This window comes from Equus asinus, chromosome 7 (genome assembly GCF_041296235.1).
Source record: "Equus asinus isolate D_3611 breed Donkey chromosome 7, EquAss-T2T_v2, whole genome shotgun sequence".
Lineage (NCBI taxonomy): Eukaryota > Metazoa > Chordata > Mammalia > Perissodactyla > Equidae > Equus > Equus asinus.
The window spans coordinates 57,221,881-57,235,231 of record NC_091796.1 but is presented as its reverse complement, the minus strand read 5'-3'; the positions used below and the strand labels follow the sequence as shown (position 1 = coordinate 57,235,231).

Genomic DNA, 13,351 nt, shown 5'->3' with positions numbered 1-13,351 from the left:
AATCAATGCAATAAAAGCATTTTGTTAAATGCCCTTTGTGTTAACAAATATATTTGTTTTGCCCCAAATTTATACATTATAAATAATATTTTTAAAGGTGTGACTTGTTAATACAATACTTATATTTTTCTCCATACAGTGATAGTGTATTGTATATATTTTTTGTTTTCTGTATATTATGATATTTTGACATCTTAAAAAATTTTTCCAGCTGGGGAGTGACTGACCCTCCCAGGGCTAGCCAATGCTTTGAGATAGCCAAGGGCTCAGCCTGGAGCACACCTTTGATGCGCAAACTAACCAATCCAGAGCCAGACCTCCTCTACCTGGCCCATATACTCGTGGAGGCAATACTCCTCTGCCAGGGCCAGGTACCAGGCAACTAAAGACCACCCCTATAGCCCAAAGCCTGCCAACTAGCCAATCTTAAACTGTTTACCCTGACCTGCCTTGACTTTCCCACAAAAACCCCAATAAAGGCTGTGGCCCACGCTCGCCCCTCACTTTTCTCTTCTGCCTCTACTCCGACATTTTCTCCTGTGGCCCTGCATGGCATGCAGTGACTCCTTCTCTTGGACCTGTGAGTATAATAAACTTCTTTCCAAGCCTCGTTCTCTTCACCTCCTATGGCCACACCAACTTGACCTTACCACATCCAACACATACATTCTTCGAACAGATAGAAAACCTACAGTTCATTAACATGCAAGAATCACATCCAAAGAATTTGTTAAGACAGTTGCCAAAAAGAAAATTCACACCATGGAGGAGCTAGAGGATTGGAGAAAGGAAAAACATCAAAGAGAGAGCTTGAGATGAAATTTTTATGACTCATTCCCTTGTTCTCTTTCTTGCGCACCCATTACATCCTGTAGGAATGAGTCCACAGGCATCTTCTGTAATAGGTGATATTTCCCATTGTAGGAAAGAGGGCAATTTGATTCTCCCATTTCAACTGAAGGCAAAGATAATGATTGGGTATTTTATATAAGGTTCCTGGAGTTGAGTGTTTAAGAAAGGAAGGAAAAACCATATTGGTTTTCTCTCATTGCTCTCTAGTAAATGATGTCCAAGAAGAATTACTCAAGGTGGGACCTCTGCTCAAAGTGATATAGAGCTGCATTCAGAGAAGATGGTTGCTAGAACATTATAAGTGAGGCTCAGTCACTGAAAAAGCCATCTCAGGATTCTAAGGGATCTTCCAATCTTGCAATTTAGAACATCAGGATGCTATTTTTAAATAAACAAAAATATAAACTACAGGCACGTACAGCCACACACACACCCCACACATACACACATCACACACCCTTTGTCACTCCCCACTTTGTGTCTGTGTTCATTTCAGACCACACCCCACTTCTCAAAGTCTTTATCAACTTCTGTGGCAGCTGCCCACAGTGTTTGAAAGAACCCCAAAAAGACAAAGGCCAGGACCTGAGCTGGCAGGCAGGTGTTAGTGGACTCCCAGTGTGGCCTTCCTCTTCTGGTGTATTAGGGAGCCACCGTTATAGGGCTGTGTACCCTCTGTAAATCTCTATCAGCCCCTGAGATACGCTCTCATTCCCTGTGCCTTAACACCTCTGCTGAAACCTTCATTCTACATTTCATTTCAAACAGCCCCAAGTACAGACAGCAGACATCATTATCCAGTTTAAGAAGAAAAAGAAGAAGAAAGAGAAGTGAAGGAGGGAGTCAGATCGGTGGGGTGGAGGGAGGGAAGGGAAAAAAGATGAGGGAGTATATGTGTGTTTCAAAGTTTAACTCCTGTGTGGGAAGGTAGGAAGCAGAAAAAAAAAAGTTGTAGAAAAGTATCCTTCCAAAATTACTGTAATGATGTATTAAGAAAAGCCTAGGAGAGGGGTGACTGTGGTTTTAATTAGAACCTATGATGAGTTTCCCACTACACAGCAAAGCACTTTATATAGTTCCCTCAACTATATATTAGTGACCTTGACTGCACATGAGACATATTAGCCATGAATCCTACTGTAAAGAGAGATCCCAGGAGAATAACGCTCCTGATACATATATATAGGTTGACAGAGTGCCATCCATCACACTGTTGGGAACCATTTCTCTTTCAAAGTCCCCCTTGGCAGCTACCCTACTGTTGTGTTCTTCAGGTGAAGGGATGTCTTCTCCTCTCTCGCGTGGGAAGAGGGTCCTGCCTTGTGAAGATAATCCTGGTATGTGCCTGGGCCAGCCTGGCAGGCTGGGTTCTAGGACCAGAGCAAACCTTCCTGTGCAGGTGGAACTGAGGAGGAAGCACAGCAATGCCCAAATGAGGGGTTAGGGGCAGTCCATAAGGGGATGGGCACTTACCATGCCCTCACTTTGCTGTTGTGCTTCAACGGTAAGATGCATCTTACTGCCTAAGCCCAACTATAAATTCTGGGAGAGCAGGAACTCTAGCTTTATTCATCCTGCTATCACATAGCAGGCTCTTCTCTCCATAAATATTTACTGCTCAGTTCACATTTTCAGGGATGTCTGTGCTAACACTCCTCGACTGCCGCCTAGTGTGGGGCTGAACACAGATGAAGAGGAGGTGGGCAGCCAAGCTCCTGGGCAGCTTACCTGGGAGCAGACACATGGTCTGTTCCAGTTGTAAAGGGGTTGCATCTCTGTACCTGCTCTTCCTCTCCTGTCTTAAACAGGTGCACAAAGTAACTGAGCCCAACTCCTCCATGAAGAGTGAGGACACAAGGCATGGTGAGGAGGGCATGCCCGGGCTATGGAATAATGCTGAAAAGCTCCTGGTATTTCTCCACCTTCTCAATCAGGTGCAGGTGTCACTGCAGGCTCCAGCCTCTTCTCACCACAGGCTGCCCAGGGTCACGTCAGCATCTGCAGAGGCCTCACAGACGCACCCTAAACCACTGAAGCACACCCACATCCCACATAAGACAATGAATCATAGTTGACTAGTTGACGTGCTTTTATGTACTGCTGACATTTAATTACAAGTGTTCATTTCAATTTTGCAGTTTTTTTCCTATCATAAAGGCAGTACCATTTTTTTCAGGTTTCCAACATTTGTGTGGGCCCTTGAAAAGCTTGGAGACCTGGAGTTCCCTGCCTAAATGCCCACTGGGTAGAATGACCTGCCTACCAAGCCTGGAGAAACCCTGATCCAGGTGCCAAGATGCGCTTCAGCATGCTTGGTCGTCTGCCGAGCTTCTCTTGGCCCCTCACCAGCAGTACCCACTCCTCCTTTCTGGGGCGGGGGGGGGTGTGTGTACAGGTATCCCAGCACTGGTTTACTTTACATCCTTTGTAGGTAAGGCCTGCCAAGTCTTACACAATTTGAATTGCCCAGCACAGTGACTGGTGCATATGAATCTTTTCAACAAATACTCATTGAATACTTACTAGGTTCCACATCCTGGTCTTGCTTTGGGGGATCCAGCAAAGTGCATACCCGAGTGGGATATCTGATGAATGAAGGAATATATAAATGATTATGACCTATATCTCTGAACTCAGCGTGCTATGATCTCCAAGGCAACACAAAACATCCAATATAACAGCATCTATCATAGGAACCAGTGCTTTCCTGCTCCCCAGCACCTTCTGGACAAGGTCCACTGTGTGTCAGCCTGAGCCTTGAGTGCCCTGGCACTCAGCACTCTGCCTACCTCACCTCTGCCAGCTGCCTGCACCTGTGGCTTAGGTGAACTCCCATTGTAGGCTAGGCATGTCCTCCTGCCACCCTCTTGCAGAGAGTAATCCTTCAATTTGGACAAATACCACCAGCCATGTACAGCAGATAGTATCCAGCTATCTTTTCCACTAACTGAGTATGTTTTTCACCCAACTGACTTCTGCAAAGTGAGAGCAAGCAAGTAAGTGGAGGGAAGAGCCAAGGGTGAGTCTTAGTATTAATAAGAGCAAAGATTATGAACAGAACAGAGGCATTTGTTAATATAAGTCAGGAAGCAAATTCAGGACAAAACTGTAACCCAGAAATTCAAAATTCTATATATTTAAAATTTAATTTAATGCACTTAAATCATCCCTTTAAATGTGGTATAATGGAATTCTTTTACACATTTATGTAACACATTTAGAACTCTTTCTAGAGCTCAGAAACTCCACCTAGGTAAAATTTAACCATAACAAGATAAAACCTAATTTATTTTAATCAAATGACTGCTTCCTATCATTATCGTTAACATTCCTCCTTCATGTGAACTCTGTTCTCTTGCTCATTCTCCCTAACTAAAGGGGGTTCTTCTATTATCGTAGCTGCAGAAAGGCAGCACACTTTATAAAGGAGACAGGAGGGCCCTTTCAGAGAATAACACTGCAATAAACAACCCCCCCCCCCCACAAAACACTGGGATATGAACAGCGCACCCTCCTATTCTGTCCCCACATTCGGCAATAGCACCAAATGAACATGTGCAGTGTAAAAGCAGTGCCCATTAGCTCCTGCAGCTTGTTAGCATATTTTAATGCTGCAATCACAGCTCTCTATCAAGGTGCTACTAGGTGCCAGACTCTGGATTCACACATTGCGTCATTAGTGTCCCCAGTGAACAGATTACACAGCAATATTGGGGATGAGGTTGCAAGGTAATGAGAAGGGGTAACAGTGAGAAAGGCAGATGGAGCACCTGGCAGTTTGTAATGAACAGATGAGCTGATCACACAGGGGGAGGGTCTAATTTTAGCTGACACTGGCAGACATTTTCTGCCCTGATGAACACCTCTCTCAAAACCCTGAAAATAATTATATTAGTTAGAAAGAAACACCTCTCTTGAAAAAATGTTGTGTCCAATATTTATCTCATTCAAGTCGATAACAGAAAAAGTCACTGATTCAGATGCTTTTTTGAGCCACAAGGGGCTCTAGGGATCAAAACTGCCTCCTGTGCCAGCAGGCCCAGAAAACCAGGGCCCAAGGTGCTAACAAACCAAGGTCACTGCAGAGAGTAGCAGAGCTGATGATTCTGTATTCTAACTCGTTCCTGTGACACAAGTAATGCACAAATCCATTGTCATCCCATGATAAACACAAGTTTCAGTGCTGGGCCTCCGAGAAAAATATCATTAAGGGTCCTGCCCCTTCTGAAGATTATACCCAAAATTTCTATGTAACACTATGACAATTCAAAAGTCTCCTGATTTCCATAATACATGCATATGAACACACACCACAAACATACCAGCAGCAAAGCAAAACAAAGTCCATCACTTGTTTTCAAAGGGGAAAAGAGATGGACCCTACATCTTTTCTCAAATACAATGCACAATGTTACATTTGCACACAATAAAATCCCATGACACACATGCTCACTCACATACACATACATGCACCCCAGAGGGTGAGAGGGTGGAAGAAATAGGAAGAAGTTGGTAAAAGGAACAAATTTTCAGCTATAAGATGAACAAGGCCTGAACTATCTAATGTAAAACAGGGTGACCATAGTTGATAACACTGTATTGTACAAATGAAATTTGCTAAGGAGAGCAGAACTTAAATGTTCTCACCAAAACAAAACCAAAAAAGATAAATATGTGAGGTGATGGATGTGTTAATTAACCAGATGGAGGGAATCTTTTCACAATATACACATATATCACATCACCATGATGTACACTTTAAATATCTTACAATTTTGTCAATGACACCTCAATAAAGTTGAAATTTAAAAAAGAAATTTTTTTAAAGAAAGTTGCAAAGTATGACCACATGTTGACTACTATGACTGTGGATCCTTCCTACGTTAGTGTTTTTTCCAACTCCCCAGCCCCAAGCTGACTGGTGGGAGAAGACCCCAACTACCTGTACTGCAAAGATCCGTCCCATGAGGTAATCTTCCTTCCTCCTCCTCTTCAGTTTGGTGAGGATCTCCACCTCAGCACCAGGTTTCACCCAAGTCTCCCAGGAGGAAGCTTTTCCCTTTCTCTATGGTGGATCGCTTACCCCTCTAGACTTGCTCATGGCGTCCTCCTCCTCCCCTAGAGTCACCAACTGGCCTCTCCAAGACATCCCTCTGCCCTGAAATGACCGCAGTCTCTCCCTCCCTCCCTTCTTCCTTTCACAGCAGTGACAGCCTGAGGGCTATCAGGCGCTGCACTGGGCCCTGAGATTACAGCAATGAGAGGTGGGCTGCAGAGGCAGAGCAGGCCACATACTGGGAGACACTCCAAACTGGGGTACACCTCCAGGCTGAGGCACACACTAACTATCTATCTATTCATCTCCTGATGTGGCTTTCACACTGACTCCTCCAAATTCCTTTTTTTAAATAACCTTAACAATTATCACAGCATTATGACTATCTTCACAAACTGTTGAAAAGGTCCCAATTGTGGTGACTGGGGGCCTGCCCCCTCTGATAACCTTCCCAGTTATGTTTCTGCGTCTGTGCCCTCGTGGAGTTTACATTGACTTCACCTAAAGGCCACCTATTCTGTGGGGAAGGGTCCTTCCAGGTGACTCCCTCTTTATTCTTTGTCTTTCCCTCTCACTGCCTAATCTGAGAAGTTAGTGTGAGGACATCATACAGTGGAAAGAAAACTGGCCTAAGAGATAGGAAGCAGACATATCAGGGTCTCTGCCAGTGACTCTTTTTGTGACTTTGTCTATAAAGTAGGGTACAGAGCTAGGTGATCTCTAAGGACATTCATGCACATAATTGCTTTGTAGCATAGCCTCACTCTCTTACTCAAAAACCTTCAATGACCTCCTTTTTTTTTTTTTGAGGAAGATTAGGCCTGAGCTAACTGTTGCCAATCCTCCTCTTTTTGCTGAGGAAGACTGGCCCTGAGCTAACATCCATGCCCATCTTCCTCTACTTTACATGTGGGACGCCCGCCACAGCATGGCTGGCCAAGCAGTGCCATGTCCGCACCTGAGATCCGAACCAGCGAACCCCAGGCCACCAAAGTAGAACGTGTGAAGTTAACCGCTGCACCAGCGGCCTGGCCCTCCTCTCCACCTTTTAAGGTCAGATTGGCATTTAAAAACTTGGTTTCATGCCAAGCTCTGTCCCCATAAATTTGATAACACTAGACATTTCTATCTTCTAAGCGTATGTAACAGCAAGAGGGGAGGTCTCTCTGAGGTGTGCATTTTCTTTGGTTGCGCTTCTGTAGAAAATTATGTTAAGTCATAGACATAGACGTAAATCAAGTCAAAGAAGGTAAATAACTTTCCTTGCCTGGCTCAGCCACTACCCCTACAATAGGGAGAGCCTCCACTGGGCTTCAACCTGCTGCCTGCTTCAAATTCAGACTGGTTGCAAAGGCTTCCAGTCTGAGTACACTCCACTGCTGCACCTTACCAGAACAATACTTGGGCCTTTCCCCCAAGATGTAAGGAGAAAAGGGTCAAAGGTTTAGCTCAAGTTCCTTTTTCTTCCATTTTTTTAGAATCACACAAATAACGGAAGCCCAGAACCCGATTAAAGATAAGGGGGTAATACGCCCAGGTGCCCATTCCAGAACAGGTGGGCACCAATGGGAGGGGAGGTACCTTTTCTCAGAAAGGGGGAATAATACCATATTCTCCTAGACAATGCACATACACATGCCCATGGGTCACCCCACAAAATCTCTGGAGTCTTTGAAACAGGCAGATGTGTATTTTTGTTTCTCTGATTGTAAGGGAACAGAACCAAGAGAAGTTGGCATTCTGCCAAGTGTTATGGTTTGCCTTCCGGACACCTGAGGCTATCAGTATAAGCTGGCATTGCGCCCCCACATTGCACCTTGTTGCCACAAAAGGATGTTCCTTATAGATTATTCAAAGGGTGGGAGACTTTATGCACTAAGTATAAGAGTCTGATTGGGACAGCAGGCAAGAGTTTTAAGGAAAGAAGATGCCTTTCTGAAAGACCGCTGTACCTTCAGGATGACCTCGGCAATATTTCTGAGGAGCTATTTTGGAACAAGGATGGAATTGCTTGCTGCTTATAGCTGCAGCTCTTAAACACAGATTTCTTTCTTTCCTCTCCAGAATTGTGTACTTTAAAAATATTTTTCATCTTTGATTTCTTTTTCTTTCTGGGAAGAAAGAAACAAAAATCATCTACTTTTCCCTCTGCTGTTAGCTCTTATGATATAACAAGAATGGATGAAGGAGTGAAAAAATGATTATTGCTAAATTTAGGTTGTTGGAGTTTTTTCCAAATTAAAAGCCTATGCTAGTGTCTCCATTGAGACCTGACTAAAAGAGCTAGGAGCCCGGATGGTTAACTCATTCAAAGCCACTCCATCTCTGTAGTACAGACACATCACATGATGGTTAATTTCAGCTTTATTTTTGTGATTACTCAAAGATGGTCCCTTCCAAGCTTGACTATAGACTCTCTTGGGTAATTTTTCCAAGGCAAATATATGACTAATGACAGTAAGCCCAACAATGAAGCCCCCCAAGCTGAGCTGAGTCATGCTCTTCTTGCCATTGGTCCCCTCACATTCCCCTATAATTTCATCCTGATAGCAACACACCCTCATGTAAGCACCATTCCTGGCTCTGAGGAAATACTGTGTAAAACGACCAGCAGAAAGTGGCCAGGTACTGGAGTGCAGCTAAGCAGGGGACTCTTGAGATTTTTACCTCATTTCCCACAGCATCATTAGCAGAGCTGATTGTGATAAGACCCAGCTTGGGAAAGTTCTCAGAGATTCATCAGAAATGAAAACAAGCCAGTTGAGTCTCTAAAACCCTTCTTAATTAAGAGACTAAACCCTGAAAAATGGTCAGGACAGACAGTCTCAAGTGAAGCAGCACCAGGCTCATCAATACACACAATTAATACAGGTCACTCCATGCTCTGCATTCTTCTTTTAACGACCCAACAAGAAGTCCTCCTTTTCTGCTCTTCTGCAGCTTTTCAAGGACCATGTCTGAATTAAATCATTCTGTATTCTGTGGTGGAGTACAGTTTAAATCAATAACATTATCATACTACAACTCTCCTTTCACACTCTCCCTAATGCCTAATATTAGTCAAGTTTGCACTAAAATTGATCAGTAACAGAGGGCGTTTTCTCTTAACATCCCCTCTCCATCTAACCTCTCACCCACCCACCTCCTACCCTGGCCTCCCCCAGGAAGCAGGATTGGCATTGATTTCTATCTGATTACAGGAGAGCCTGCCCTGACTTTCCCCAGTTACTTAAGCCGGCGTCTCATTGCGTGTCCTTAGAGACCAGGGCTTCGCTCAGGCAGAGAGTGTCTAGACAGTATTCATGACCCATCTGTCTGGCACGGCCCAGCGGATGGCAAACTCTATTAGAACTGAAACCATTTTTCCCTCCTCCTCCTCCCATCTCTCTCTCCCTTTGCAAAGCAGGAATCTGACACTGAAAATTACTATCATTGTTGCAATTCTCAAAATAGCACTGCCAGACTTTCATTAACATCCACGCTAGACTACTAAATATTTAAAGAAGTGGATAAATTTCATCTGAGGTGGGACAGCCCCACACACATGAAAGCAGTAACAGAATCAAAATGTAAATCTAAGAGGTTGTTTTTATCCACGTAAATTTAGTGTCACAGCAAGAGGAAATGATGCCTAAGGTTTATTGAAACTTTCCCTCCCATTTGTTCTCTGCCTTTGTTTATTTGAAAAGGCAGAATTGCCTTTCAAGACCCTACAAGATTTTAAATGATCAGAAAACTGTCTTGGAGAAACAAAGGCAGCAGACCAAAGAGGTGGGCAGGGGAGGGGCCCTCCTCTTCGGCAGAGGAGGAGGAGGGTGAGCACTGCCAGCACTTCCTCTGTGGCTCACCCCACAAAACACACGCAGGTAGAAATCTGTTGACAGCAACAACCCACAACTCGACTGGGCTCAGGTGAAGAGATGCATAGCCTCCTCCCTCATCTTGTTTTAAATACCATCTTGGATCATTTTCACACAAGTCAATAACTGTTTTGCCATGGATTCTTTTTTTAAGTTGAAAAGGGGTGCAGGGAGCCCTGTCAAAAGAATACACACTGCCTGCAGAACAGATTGATTCACTGAAAGCAGCCTCTACTATTGGCCTAGGCCAGAATTAAGCAAGTGGAACATTCAGAGCCCATTCCACTCCTACGCTACCATGCTCTGGACACAACAAAACACACTGGAAGACCCTTGTCCCACCCTTCCTGCAGTCAGCAACATCAAAAGTCTAATCCATTGAGCACCTAAGGGCCCAGGAAGCAGGAAGAGGCCCACTCCTCTGCCAGCACAGCTGAGTCTGAAGGGAGCACAGCATTCATACAAGATCCATCGGAAAATTAGGGGTCTAGGGCTAGAAAGCTCATATTTGGCCAAGGAGGGTGCTTGGTGCTCACAGCAGGTGAAGGAGGGAGAGTAATGGCAGAAATAGAGTCGTTCCGTTCATTGTGTACCACCAAGCTTGAGCAAAGCTGGCATCACACTCACCCTCCTGACAGAGAAAGTAAAACAGAGAGGGGAACTGACTTCCCCCAGGTCATGTAAATAGTACACAGCCTGGGAGGAATTGAAGAAAGGATTAATTAATTAATCAATTAGTAGAGGAAACCCAAAGGAACTCAACAAAACCAATGATCCTGGATACACTGGGGCTCCTGGGTTAATTTTTTGTAATCTATTCAAAAATCCAGGATGTAACCAAGAGTATCATCATCTATATATCAATTAAAAATTTACATATAAACAGTTGCTCTCAATGCACTCACTTCTATGGGCCTTCATATTAATAGATGGTTTGATCTCCACCCTTCAAATCCTATAAACCTTTAAAAACTGATGAGTAAATCCTTATCTTACTTGGAAAAATATCATGGAAAACAACAGCCAGAAGCAAAAACAAAACCACAGCCTGAGTTCAATTCCCAAGGGCAGCATGTTCTAGTTGTGTGACCCTGAATAAATTACCTAACCTCTCTGAGCACTGTTTCCTATGAAAACTTTCTAGGGTGATTTTGAGAGATAAATGGAATGATGCACGTAAAGAGCTGGCACTCAGCAAATGGCAGCAACCTGCCTATCTCATCTCCATCTCTAAGAAGCTGCAGGCCTTCAGATAAACTCCTTACACCTAGTCATCAAACAAAGGGAGCAGTGTGGCCACTTCATCTTTAACTAAGTGATGATAAGATACATGGGAACGGAAAAGGGTGAAAAAACAGGATTGGTGAGCTCCTGGTATGCACTCCTGTTCTTGAACATTCAAGATGATAAAGACAGGTTAAGGCTGGGATGGTCTAAGTGGTCTCCTAGCACAGCTTCCTCCCCAGAGTATTCCTGCACTCGTCCATTGAAGCTCTGCTGAGAAACACAAACTGCTATGACAGACATGACTAAGGCAACTGGCAAGAGTTTAATGTGGACTGTGTGTTAGAAAATATTACTGCAGCAACATCACATTTCCTGAGTTTTGGTAACTAAACGCTGGTTACAGAAGAAAATGTCTTTTTCTTTGGAAATATACGTTGAAGTATTTTGAGGTAAAGAGACATGATGTCTGAAACTTACTCTGAATTGGTTCACAAAAATTAAAATGTAAATATACAGAAACAATAATAAAAAGGATAAATTTTATAACTTTATTCTAAGTTTGAAAATTATTCCAAAATACATTTTAAAAGACAGCAAATAAAGACACAGGGCTGTAAATGTAATAATATTTATTGAGCATTTACTACATACCAGGCATTATTCTAATTGCTTCACCTAAACTATGTTATTAAATCCTGAGAAGAACCCTGTGAGGGAGATACCAATATTATCATCTTCATCTTACAAATGAGAAAATCAAGGTATAAAGAGGTTAAGTAACTTGCCTAAGGCCACAGTCAGTGAGTGGTGACTTCAGATTTGGAACTCAGGGCCTGATACTGTACTCTGTAGTTTAAACAAATTGTAGGACCAGCCTGGGAACCTAACCACAGTTTATAACACTGTTTATAACATTGTATCCACAGGAAAATATGTTCTCTCAGTAGCAATATGAAACCCAGGGTGCCAGGGATACACTGGCACAAAATGGGGACCTGACCTGGGAGGACTAATCAATCAAGTAACTGAAGCTACATACCATGCCCACACTCAGACACACTCACATGCTCACATACCCAACACATACTCGTGCACACACACCACACAGAGACTCACATACTCTTGCATATACTCATACTTCTTTAGTGCCCAGCAGGAAGCATTTCACATCACTAGGCTTGGCATGAACCAGCCCTTCCTATAGAGCATATGGATATTCAGAAGTCAAAGGTTTGTCTCTCAAGGGTTGCCATGTTGGGAAACCCTGACCCCAGTAAAGCACAGTAAAAATCTATCACGCTATTGGAAGCAGAATAAACAATTTACACCAGAGTAGGCTTATACTCTGGTTAGTTTAGGTGTTTATAGTAACTAAATATACACTGTAATGACAGACAATTTGAGGGGATGTACCTTATGTCATCTTCTTTCTGTGTTCTATCATGTAGGCTGCTATGACTGTATAGGTTATTTTCAACCCTCCAGTTTCACTAGCAGGACACTAAGCCATGCAAAACAAAAATTTTTTTCATCCTCTGGTCAGACTTGAGTTTTCGAAAATAATCGCATTCATCCATTCACTCAGCAAATATTTACAGGGCCATGCGCCTTATGCTATATATGCCGTGTAGTTTATGCTATATATGACACATACCATACATTATATATGCCATACACTGTGTGCTGTATAGGCTATGTACTATATGCTACACATGCCATGCACCTGCTATATGTGCCATGCAGTATCGAAGGCACTAGGGCTACAGAAGAAATCCTTACAGGCACTGTTCAACTGAAGACCATGCTTACAGCATGCTGGGAAGTAGCAGACAAAGGATAAATGGTTTCCAATTCAATTCAATAAATATTTTTCAAGCGTCCATATGTACAGTCCATGTATGTTAGGAGTGTCAGAGCTTCCAAAAATGTAAGCATAGCCCCTGTCTTCAAAGAGCTTAATATCTAGTGAGAATTATACTTGTACAGGCATATCTCCTTTTATTGTGATTTGCTTTATTATGCTTCACAGATACTGTATCTTTTACAAATTGAAGGCTTGTGGCAACCCTGCACTGAGCAAGCCAATTGGTGCCTTTTGTCGAACAACATTTGCTCATTTCATGTCTCTGTGTCACATTTTGGTAGTTCTCACAATATTTCAAACTTTTTCATCATTATTATATTTGTTATGGTGATCTGTGATCAGTGATCGTTGATGTTATTATTGTAATTGTCTTGGGGGTGCCATGATCCAGGCCCATATAAGACTGCGAACTTAATAAACATGTATGTCCTGACTGCGCCACCATCTGACCATTCCCCCATCTCTCTCTCCCTCTCCCCTGGCCTCCCTATT

General features: G+C 43.2%; 1 protein-coding gene across 41 annotated transcripts in view; it reads right to left on the bottom strand.

Moving 5' to 3' along the window:
- LDLRAD4 (low density lipoprotein receptor class A domain containing 4) overlaps positions 1–13,351 on the bottom strand; it is a 428,527-nt gene that overhangs the window by 180,379 nt on the left and 234,797 nt on the right. For 5 of the 41 annotated variants that reach the window (XM_070513524.1, XM_070513534.1, XM_070513526.1 and 2 more), the window contains one exon: positions 3,376–3,437. The exons of the other annotated variants lie outside the window; for them this stretch is intronic. The gene's annotated coding sequence lies outside the window, so the exon portion shown is untranslated. The remainder of the gene's footprint in view (positions 1–3,375; positions 3,438–13,351) is intronic. 41 annotated transcript variants of the gene reach the window in all.